The sequence below is a fragment of the Barbus barbus genome, assembly GCF_936440315.1.
Source record: "Barbus barbus genome assembly, chromosome: 31".
In the NCBI taxonomy this organism is placed as follows: domain Eukaryota; kingdom Metazoa; phylum Chordata; class Actinopteri; order Cypriniformes; family Cyprinidae; genus Barbus; species Barbus barbus.
In genome coordinates, this window is record NC_136759.1 from 16598868 (window position 1) to 16611049 (window position 12182).

At 37.6% G+C, this 12182-nt stretch overlaps 1 protein-coding gene across 2 annotated transcripts in view; it reads left to right on the forward strand.

Annotated features, from left to right (window-relative positions):
* Positions 1 to 12182, forward strand: part of LOC306851582 (exocyst complex component 3-like protein 2) — a 40822-nt gene that overhangs the window by 3236 nt on the left and 25404 nt on the right. The window contains exon 1 of one of the 2 annotated variants that reach the window (XM_079387933.1): positions 7189 to 7331. The exons of the other annotated variant lie outside the window; for it this stretch is intronic. The gene's annotated coding sequence lies outside the window, so the exon portion shown is untranslated. Of the gene's footprint in view, positions 1 to 7188; positions 7332 to 12182 lie in introns of those variants that run through there. 2 annotated transcript variants of the gene reach the window in all.

The following is a 12182-nucleotide window of genomic DNA, read 5'->3' on the forward strand; positions in this document are numbered from 1 at the left end:
AAACATTAAAGTCAAAGAAACATTTTACAAAAATCAGTCTGAAAAACACGAAATGTTGTGAAAGCATGTCAAATAAAACATGGGCCAAACATTGTCCTTTTGAACCACTTGGGCTGTTGGGAAATATTTGAACCTTCGCCAAGGTGAACGTCGTAGGCAGAGCAGGAGTAAAGGATGCACCAACAAACACACACAACAATGACAAAGTTAATATTATGCGGTACTATTTCCTGCTCCCCAAGCCAAGAATTCCCCCCATTTGCAGCTTCTCTTCATACAGTCCCTCTTTATTCAGTGCTGGTCTTAGATGTGGCGCCAATTGTGGTGTCCTGATGAGCTTTTTGCCCCCTGACAATCAACAGCAACAAGTATGTGATGTCCTTGTTCGGTTTCAACTGAAAAATATAGCATGTATCTCATAATTGATTAGCAGGGAGGTCAAGGCGGACATGAGAAAGTGCATCCGGTAGATAAGTGAGAGCTGCAAAAGCCAAAAAAAAAAAAGAGAAATGCGTGAACTCTGACCTTTTTTGCAGCCTGAACGCACAATATGTACATCATGTGATTGCCCCGATTTGATCAGTCCAACTGGTCAGTTCTCGCTTTTTTAAAAAGAAATACAAGTTAAATAGCCATGCCAAGTTTTTGACCTCTACGAATGTCCCTGAGGTTTATAGGAGGCGTGACACAGCAATCCTTTGTTTATGCATCAGCGAATAAGCTTTTCTGCACTGTTTATCATATTGTTGAAGGAAACAGATTTCATAATACTTATATGGGCTGCCAAGATGCTTAAGAAAACAAGTGTTTGGAGAAGCTCACACGCTTCCAACATGCTTAGTTTCTTTTACTCAGGTCTTGTTCAATTGCTATGTGCCCTCCATGACGCACTCCTTGGCCATTTCTATTGTTCAGACAAAACTATAGGCATTTGTCTAACTTCCCATTGACACGTGTGCTGCCTGGTTGTTTTGTGAAATATACAAATGTTAATTGGGGGGAATCCAGAGCCATGAGGTCACAGATCAGTTTTAATAAACCACATATTCATTTAAAGAACTTTTTTTCAATTAAGGATATCCTGAATGCAAAAATACTAATGATTTCCTGTTGAGCTCAAGTGCGCAGTTCACTATTACTCGTTTACGGAAGCATGCTCTTTTATTCAGCAAAAACTTTTCACAATACAATCGTATCAGCTCTCGTACAACGTAGAGACGTAAACACGTCACAACAGGGGGGAAGTCGTGGCCTAATGGTTAGAGAGTCGGACTCGTAATCCAAAAGTTGCGGGTTCGAGTCTCGGGCCGGCAGGGATTGTAGGTGGGGGGAGTGAATGTCCAGCGCTCTCTCCACCCTCAATACCACGACTGAGGTGCCCTTGAGCAAGGCACTGAACCCCCAACTGCTCCCCGGGCACCGCAGCATAAATGGCTGCCCACTGCTCCGGGTGTATGTTCACGGTGTGTGTGTGTTCACTGCTGTGTGTGTGGGATGGGTTAAATGCAGAGCACGAATTCCGAGTATGGGTCACTATACTTGGCAGTATGTCACTTCACTTCACTTCACATACGTCATCACTTTCGTACCTTAATACCTTCAAGCAAAACAATAGGTAATTTGCCTGATACCGTAATGCACTGTATGAGTGCAATACTTAACACCCCCTCTCGCTCTTAACTTATTGTATTACCAGAAAAGTAACAAAAACAAATAAGACTCCTCTCTTACATAATGTAAACATAAATACACTTTTAAGTGCCAAATATATCGCGAGCAAATCTCTTTAGTTTTTGCTTAGTGGCTGGCTTTGTCATAATGTCAGCAATCATTTTCTCAGTGGGACAATATTCCAAGATTACCTTACCATTATTTACAGTTTCCCTTATAAAATGGTACTTGATGTCAATGTGCTTGCACATTTGCCTACAGATTGGGTTTTTGTCTAGTGCTATGGTGCCTTGATTGTCTTCATACACCTTTGTCTGTGCATATTGGTATGTGTCCATACCCCTGACTAACTTAGATACATTCCTGCATGGCTGATGCTAAGGACATGTATTCTGCTTCACAAATAGACAGTGCCACTGTTGATTGTTTTCTGGTTTTCCATGAAATCAGAGAACTTCCTTCATTTAGACTGACAGTAACCTGACGTACTACGTCTGTCTTTTGTGTCTGACGCCCAGTCAGCATCACTATATACTCTTAGACCTAGTTTTCTGTGTCATTTCTTCTGAAACATAATCCCTGTTCTGCTGTACCTTTAAGGTATCTGAACACGTTTTACTGTGTTCCAGTGTTGTTCTGTTGGTTCAGCAAAATGCTGAGATAATTTACTGACAACAAAACTTAAATCTGGTTGTGTGCAAGAGGACAAGTAGATTAAACTTCCCACTGCCTCCCTGAACTTTCTTGACTCTTCCATTTTTTCAGCATCTTCTGAATAATCAAGTTTTGGTTCACATGGAGTTTTTATTGGTTTACGATCTAGTATTTTCCTCACATATCTCTCCTGTGACATTTTGACTAGACCATCTGTTTGTTCAAAATCTATGCCCAAGAAATATTCCAACCTTCCTATGTCTTTCATTTTTAACCTTTAAGTGAGCATTCCCTTTACACTCTCCAGAACACTTTCTTTGTTAGCTGCTATGATTAGGTCATCAACCCATACTATCAGGATTACTTTCTCATCACATTTTTCCTTTGTATAGACACAGTTATCAGCTGGGTTTTGTGTAAAACCATTCTTAGTCAAACATTCATGTAGTACAGCATTCCAGTTTCAGCCTGATTGTTTAAGACCATAGAGAGATTTCTCTAACTTGCATTCTAGCTTTTCACCTTTTTCGGATTTCTGCTCATAACCCTCTGGCTGTTCAATATAGATTTCGTGATCAATTGGTGCGTGCAAATAGGCTGTCTCAACATCCATCTGATGCAAAATCAAATTTTCTTGTGCTGCCTTCTGCATAACCACTCTCACACTTGTCATGTCAGCTGTGGGTGAGAATGTTTTGTCATAGCAGTTCCTTGTTTCTGACTGTATCCTTTTGCAACAAATCTTGCCTTGTAGTTTTCAGATCCATCAATGTCTCTTTTAAGTGTGTGACCCATCTACCTCCAACTGGTTGTTTTCCTGGTGGCAACTCAGTGAGTGTGAACGTCTTGTTTTCCTCCAATGAATGCATTTCTTTGTCCATGGCATTTTTCCATTGCCTTGACTTGGTTGATACTATGGCGTCCTGGCAGGTTTGCGGTACATCGCATACTGCTCTATAGCAAAAGTCTATGCATGTGTGCAGTTTGTCCTCCATATTCTCAGTCTCAAAATCCTGTAGATGAGCTGGCCTCCTCCGAGTTCTTGGTGGGTTCCTTCTGATTACTGTCTCAGTGGTTTTCCCCGGCTGTGTAGATTCAGTCTGTTCAGGCAAAGTCTCAGAAACACCACTCTGAATGCCTTGGTCTGTTACATCTTTCACTTCAATGTTTTCTTCATTGTTAATGATCTTAGGATTTATATCCTCGTACTCTGTGTGTGTCTCATATGTCTGTGTTTCTCTTTCTTTGGTTGTCTTAGTTATGAACTTCACCAACCTATGTTTTTGGACCTTCCCTGTGTCAGGATAGTACACTAGATAAGCTGGACTGTTGTCGTAGCCAATAAAAACACCCTGCTCACATCTAGAGTCTAGTTTACCTTTCTCTTGTTTGTAGGCAAAACATATCGATCCAAATTTCTGCAGTTTGGAAACATCTGGCTTTTTACCTGTGAATAGCTCATATGGTGTTTTCTTTGTACATCTACAGTAGCATCTATTTCTCACGTAAGCTGATGTTTGCATAGCGTTTTTCCACAACTCATCTGGTAACTCGCTCTCAATCAGCAAGCACCTGCTCGTCATAGAGTGCTCTCCAACCTCTCTCTGCTGTGCCATTCTGGTAAGGCGAATGAGGTGCAGACGTTTCATGTCTAATCTTATTCTTTGTTAACAGGGCCTGAAAGTCTCGACACATAAACTCAGTGCCATTATCTGAACGGATGCACTTGACTTCTCCATAAGGTGCTATGTCTGCCAAGAACTTTTCTGTGTCTTGGACTGTGTCTGCCTTAGACTTTAGAAAATACACTAACATAGTACCTGAGTAATCGTCTGTAAAAGACTGTGCATACCTGTACCCTTCTTTGCTCTGTGTTGGCATAGGGCCGGCTAAATCAGTGTGAATTAGTTCTAAAGGTTTCTCTGCCTTTCTGTCTGGCTCTCTGTTTCTTGTCTGAGTGGGTTTTCCCTTCGTACACACTTCACATATCCGATTTTGTCTAACCGTGCTTCCTTTTATCTCCATGCCTCTAACCACACCTTGTAACTTTTGTACATCTTCGTAGTTACAATGACCCAAAATGTCATGCCACGTTTGTAAATCATGACATACTTTGCATTGATCAACACTTTCTTCAATAGTTGGCAAATAATACAAATTTCCAATTGTCAAACATGCTACCGTCTTTGGTAACCATCTGACTGTCCCCCTTTTTAAAGGTAATCGTTGCTCCTTCATTTGTTGCCCTTGCTACTGAGAAAATGTCATGTGGGTACGAAGGATGTACAACCCTTAGTTGTGCTCTGTGATATCGTCCAGTGTTGTTTAGGAAGTTAATCACTGCTGTTCCTCTTCGTTGGGCCATTCCGCTGCACTTTGCTCCATCGGCTAGTTCCACTGAATGAGTCTCAGGTTGAAAAGAGCTGTCAAAGTTTTTGAACTTTCCGATGTTGTTCACTATGTGAGATGTCGCTCCGGCATCTACCATGATGCCCTTTTTCTTTACGTTGTCTAGCAGTCTTTTATACTCTGAGTGTTCGGCTTTGAAGAGGTGGTCTTGATCACTGTCTTGTTCATCTGCAACCTTTCTGGCACCATCTTGGTCACCCTTTTTCTTGCACAGGAATTCTGCACGTGTACTATTTTTACAATGGTTGCACCACACCCTCTTGTAACACTTTCTTGCTTTGTGTCCTTTCATTCCACATTTATAATATGTCACATCTTCATCTTTTCTATCCTTATTGTGTGACTTGGAAAAGCCTCGTCCTTGTCTCGTATGCGTCTTCATCACGTTATCTGTAGTTTCTGTTCCTTTCATTTTCTCTGCCTCCTCGTAAATCCGCAGCAATATTCTAATGAGCAATTAGTCTAAAAACGAAATATAATACAGAAAACACTCGACATGTCAACAAAACATAAACACAACATCTTCCCAAACACATGTCAAGCTTTATTTAAAAACCTCGAAAGCATAAACACTCATTGAAAGTACCTGGAAAAGGGAGATGTAAATAACCATAACCATAACTTCCGGCCTCCTCAGCACATCAATCGTATCAGCTCTCGTACAACGTAGAGACGTAAACACGTTACAACATACGTCATCACTTTCGTACCTTAATAGAGTGGTGGAACTATGATGTCACTTTGTAGGCGAAAACCCGGAAGCGAGTTAGCATTTTAGCACTTCCGGTTCCATCATCCCAGAGTCAATGGTTCAGGTTTTTTGAATAGGATTTTGGTTAAATCCCTTAAATAAGGTCCGTGGTTTACACAGGCTCAAGATACTTTCACGTTTTATTCTACGACATAAAACACACCAGTTACACCCCACTCGTGATTTTTTAAAGCTGTTACGTTTCTTTAAAAAGACGGTTGCTAACAAGTTGCTAAATGGGACTACAGGCGCTGTCGGAGACATTCAACGTCATCACGCCGAACAGGAACTCATTCTAACCCGCTTTTACAGTCTCGTGCTCTTTTGGATTAAAATTCATCCAGAGTAAATAATTATCATGGAAAATGTTTCTAAAAATAAGTTTAAAAGTGGTCGGAAACATGGTGGTGGTGACGTTGAAGGAGAGCGACCGTGGTGCCGTAGTTCGTTTATAGCCCAATGTTAGCTTTTTAGTTCTGGCGCTTGTATTTAGGCTTCAAAATTAATAGAATTTGTATTACTTTGTAAAGATTATCTCGATGGTCAAAACGTGTAAATTTCATGAACTATGATTGAACACAGAGCTTATTTTTTGCGATTATCCAAAAGCCTATGGGAAAATCCTATTGGGTTTTTGTCGAGGGAACCAGTTTCATGCTAACAGCCGATCCGCCTACAGAGTGACGTCATAGTTCCCCCACTCTATACCTTTTTTAAAAAAAAATTAATTTTATTTTTTTATTCACACTTATTTACAAAACACAATTTACAAAATCTCTCGTTGGGAGACTTATAAGCAGAACATAAGTAAACACAATTAAATGGAACAAATTTCAATAAAGAAAATAAATACAAATAAATGTAAAATAAAATAAATTAAGCAAAGGCACTTCAGTCCATACGGCATGTCAAAGTTATTCACATATATATATTGACCACAGTCTTCATATATTCATAAAATAAAGTTACATGGAAGCTTTACAAGTTACAATGACAAATATTTTGAGACATCTTCACATAGAGAGTAAATGTTGTCACTGGAATCTTTCAGAAGTTTCAAAGAAGCAAAGTATTCCCTCAATTCAATTTTAAGCACCATTAGGGATGGATTTTTGTTTTGCCATTTACATTTATGAATATGGTATTTCCCCATAATTGTTATGATATTGTACCCCACTCTATACCTTCAAGTCAAACAATAGGTAATTTGTCTGATACCGTAATGCAATGTATAAGAGTGCAATACTTAACATTTCCAACACACACACACACACACACACACACACACAATGATGGCGTAAAAATGACGACATAGTTGAGGCAGACACTGGTGAAAACTTTTTGGAAAACAATGTTTTGAATATTCTTAAATTATCTCTAAAACAACAACAATAATAATAATAATTGTTGTTGTTGTTTTTGTTTTTACATGTTGTTTTTAAACATTTTACATGAATAAATTTTTTTTTTTAAAGTGTTTTAATTAATCATTTAATTTGAATGATTTAATATATTTTTATTATTTTATTAAATTGTGTTTCTAAAGTGTTTTAATTAATAATTTAATTAGAATTATTTAAAATATTTTTTATTATTTTATTTTATTATATATTTGATACATTTTGCGGTTTACTTGCTCTTGTGTGTTTGCAAATGAATGTGCGTTTTCTTTTAGTCCAGCCCACGAATAAAAAGTAAAAGTCCTGGCAGCGCAGGTCCATATATCATTTGCTCTGAACAGTGGTTTACGCTGCTGGCGTTCCTCGATTTGAATTAATATCTCATTATTTCATTCAAATATTTTTACTTCTGGTTCCTGACATGAAGACCGATCGACATGGACTCTGTAAGTTTTTTTTATTTCCCCTTTGTTATTATAAAGTGCTAAATTTCACCGGACCTGCAGAGTTTAATTAGCTCTCGTGTAATTTGTAACATCATGTTAAACTCTGTGAAGACTTTACCTCCTGTAATACTGCAATAACGCTGCCGTTTTTATGGTTTACAACTCCGCATTTGATCAGAACTGTGTTAAATGAATGAATTATGTATTTTATTACTATGTCGACTATTTCTTTGAAAATAAGAGAATTAAAGGGGGGGGGGGGGGGCGCTTATAAATATAGCCTATTACAAAATACAAAATATTATTTTAACTTAGGTGTTTTTATTTTTATTTTGAGGGAAGCTAATACATCTCATATGAACTAAACTGAATACAATGTCAGCAGTTAGTACTGTCCTCTCTGTCCTTCTATCTAATCCTCCTTTACAAATCTTTTTTTTTTTTGCAACCTTACAATCACATGACAATGCAAAAAAATAGTTCGACTGATATCTAAACTAGCTGACTTAATACTTTTCTCTTCCTCCTTATTAAGTAAAATGTTTATCCCTCCCGTTTAAAAAAAAAAAAAAGGATAAAAGGAAAAAATAAGGTCATCTAACACTGTTCTCCTGGTGTACAGTTAAAGATTTACTCCCAAGAGAAAGATAGCATGTCCTGGAAAAGCACAAGCCTTTATAGCAGGGCATATTCCAATGTCAAGATGGACGACTAAGATTTGCTAATGTTGGTTACGTCAAAACAAGTAACCTGACCTTGTGGTACCCATATAATGCTGTGCTTGTTTGAGTTCATCTGTAATATAGTGGTGATGAATGATGGCATGAGGGACGCTTTTAACACTTCCATCACTTTTATGGCTTCAATGACATGCATATCTATCTATCTAGACAGTAATATTGCACAATATATTTCTTACATTTAACCAGATTTAATTTTTTTTTCAATTAAAACACTTATAATCCATTCTCTAAATTTTACTGGACCTGTTTGAGATCATGTGCTTGCATTACCCCATGACTTGAGGAGCACTGAAACTTCACCTTGGGGAAAGTCATTGGGAGGTTGTCTTTGGCTCTCTCCAACATTCCAGTGCTTTTCCTTTAACCAGAGCCTGAAACCCAAAGCTATAACAGAAGCAGTGCCTCTTTCTGTCACATATTAAGACCAGTCCTCCCTCCGTTTGAGTGTAACTCGCTGCCCATCCCTGCTAAGAGACAGGGTGACTGTAGACTTTGAACCGTACTGGCACTGCAGTCTGTGGTTCCGCATAATTTTGAAATGGTAGATGCAGATGAGGAGGATTATGGTGCGAACAGAGTGAGACTAAGCTTATGCATCTTAGATTTCACAAGATTTTGGTATTTTGGCATCCTCCAGAAACCGTCTTCGACACTAATCAAAAAGTACAAACAAGAGCAAAGATTTTCCAGGAAAAAACAAAACTGTAAAAAACCCTTAATTTGCCAACCGTTACTTACCACATACAGTGAAAAACTAAATGGTTTAAAGCTTAAGTTCAACGGTTTTTAACCAGCATTATTACACTGTCTGTAGTATAAGTAAATTAAACATTTGTATTCTTCCATCTGTTTAAATCTCCAAACAGGCCATCTGGCAGAATTTTTACAGCTTTAGAGTTTTTGTGAAAACCACAGATCATGCTTCTGCATTTTTTGTATCCCTGCTCAAGGATAGGCTGATGAAGCCCAATGCATTATGGGCATTGAAGGTTTCCTACCTTTTTTCACCACAGCCCCTTTTCTCTGTTTCTCTAGTTATGTAGCACTGATTAAAAATAAAATAAAATCATGTTTCTACTGCATAGACAGCTGATTTTTATTAAAACCCCGTCTTGTCAGTGGTGAATTACCCTTTTAATATCACATTACATGTAATTTTACTGTAAAATACTATCTAATTGATGATTTTACTATATTCTGTAATTTACTTATTTTTTTTCTGTTATCTGTAATGTACATTAGAGTGTTTTATGTTACATTGTCTATTTAGTTAATGTTCATTGTAGTATTTTATATTTAATATTTAGTCTTTGGCACCATTATGCCATCCCGTAATACACAGATGCCAATTTAACAACATATTTTTACAATCTACATATAGATTACTTGTCTGATTTCTCCTTGAATTTATCTAGTTATCCATTTATTAGAGAATTCCACTGCCATTGGCTGTAATGCGGGGGACCTGTCCCTTTTGTCCCCTACCTGTATGAGACAGGAAGAGGAGTTGGTGTGGGAAAGCGGTAGTATGGCTTTTATATCTCACCCAATGATCTAACCCAACGTTCCATATTGGCTCCACTGTAAGGTTTATAATTAGAGCTGGAATTTCAGTGGGAATGTTGAGAGAGAGGATGATTTGCAATGGAACTTCAGTTGCCGTAAGACATTTCAGTTACACTTTTTCTTATTAACTCATTAACTTAACTTGTTAATCCCCTGTTAAACAGTTTAAGCATAAATGAACACTGTTGTTAAGCAGTTGCGTAACTTATGTTCTCCTCCTCATTCACTCCATTTGCTATGTAAATTTCCTTCTTGTCTAATAATTAAATCCTACTGGTGATTCAATGATCAAGTGACAACTAACAACTAACCTCATGCCATTCCAAAACTGTAAGACTTTTTTCTTCTGTATAAACACGTTTCAGTGTTTTTCAGTGCATACAATGAAAGTCAATGGGGTTCAGTGTTGTTTCCCCACTGATGTTTGTTATATCGACAATAAAAGTTTAAACATTCTGTCAAATATCATGTCAGACACTTTCAGTATGTTCATGGACACATGTATTCCAGTGTAAATTATCATGAAAGAATAAGCCCTGAATGGTAGGTGACCCATATGGAAAAATCATGCAGACATAATTATTTAAAAGAAGTAGGAAGCCACAAACAATAGACCCTCTCTAGGAATTTAAAGCTCGTTGGCTGTTACACACTGAAATTGGTCTCCAAGCTACTGTATGGAATATGACTTTGATCTCAGAAACATGTCGGTAATCTAGTTTTTCTTTTTTGTTGACTGACCTGTTGTTAAAATGGCAGAATGTAGTTTTTATTGCGAGGAAGCCAGGTAGACGGCTGTTAACCCAAAGCTAATCATTCATTAAATAACGGCCCCTAGTATACGCACACACATGCACAAATTAGCAAACCGGAAGTGATTCAGTGCTGTTCCAATCCCCTTTTGTCACCAGCCATAAATATCCAAGAGGGCAATTCTAGCCAAGAAGCCTTTGAAAGAGGCAAACATGTTTTCTTGAAATAGACTCTGTTCATCAAGTTGAAGCCTCCTTTTGTTTATTTACACAAGATTCCATATGTTCAGGCGTAACACTGGTGTGTCATGATAGATATGAGTGTTGGGTTGCTTGTCCTATAGCCAGAATAAGTTTGTTCTCACTCTCAGGGCTGTATGTGTTATCATCCATTTAAGTATAATAAAATATTTTGTTACACTTGTAATGTAGGCAGGCCCAACATCAAAAGTTCTCTTCAAGATTAACTAAAGGGTGTGCTGATTCTACCCATCATAAAATCAGTAATCTTTCATATAAAATTGTCAGATCTGTTATCTCTGTTGTGTAATACTGTTTGCTATGCTGATATTATGTTGATATTGAGTAGATGTGCATCAGTAAAATAAGAAGAGTTGAGAAGGGGGTTGACGGTGGTTGAGTGTGGTATGAAATAAATACAACCCAGTGCTGGGTAAATATTGGACAGAACACATTCTGGGGTGTTTTCAACCAACAGTTGGGCTAAATATTTAACCCAACCTTCGGGGCAGGTTGGGTCCATATTTTACCCAGCGCTGGGTTGTATTTAACTCAGCATTTTTTACAGTGTACGCTTTCAACTTGTTTTTTTAATCTCGAGTAAGACTGTATGACATTCAGTTACATGATTTGACAGATTTTTACGTAGAATGGGCGACAGCGAACCGCATTAAAATAAATGATCATTCATGTTTTCATAACCACTGGCCAAATTCAAAAATGAAACAATTAAATTAAATTAAATCTTTGAGAGCAAGGGGGCCCCCTGGTGTTTCAGGAGCCCTACGCAGCTTGGTATTTTGCGTATAGGGAGGATCGGCTCTGCCGCCACTGAAAAAAAAAAAAAAAGGTATTTGTGACTTTTTATCTCACAATTCTGACTTTTTTCTTGCAGTTGCGAGTTTACATCTCGCAATTCTCACTTTTTTTCTCCCAATTGCGTGATATAACCTCGCAATTGTGAATTATAAAGTCAAATTTGTGAAATATAAACTGCAAGTAGCTTTCAGTTGCATGTCATAAAGTCAGAATTGTGAGATTTATAACTTGCAATACTGAGAAAAAAGTCAGAATTGCGAGATGAAAATTCGCAATTACCTCTTATTATTTTTTATCCATTGGCGGAAACACTGAAATATTAATTTCTTTAAAAAAACAAATTGGGATCCCAAACTTTTGAACAGTAGTGTATGTATTCCAATTAATGTAAAGCCATACTTATTGCATACAAGTATTAAGTAAATGTGGCAAACAACTTAACTGTATTTTAAATAAATGAATAAATAATATGTCATTACACTACATATCAGACACAATTGAATGTGTTTCACAAGATCCGCTTTCTTGATTTCTATGTGCATTGTACTAATTTCAGCTGTGTTGTAAACTGGAAAGAACCAAGGAAGTTGAAGGAACATTTTCATAAAAAGTGAAAGCTCATAGCAGTATCATGGATGAATGCCAGTGTACTGGCCCGTGTGGCAGTAATTTCCTGTTTGTATTAGCAGAGTCAGAGTGCATCTGTAATGGCTTACTCGGTTCATACTGGT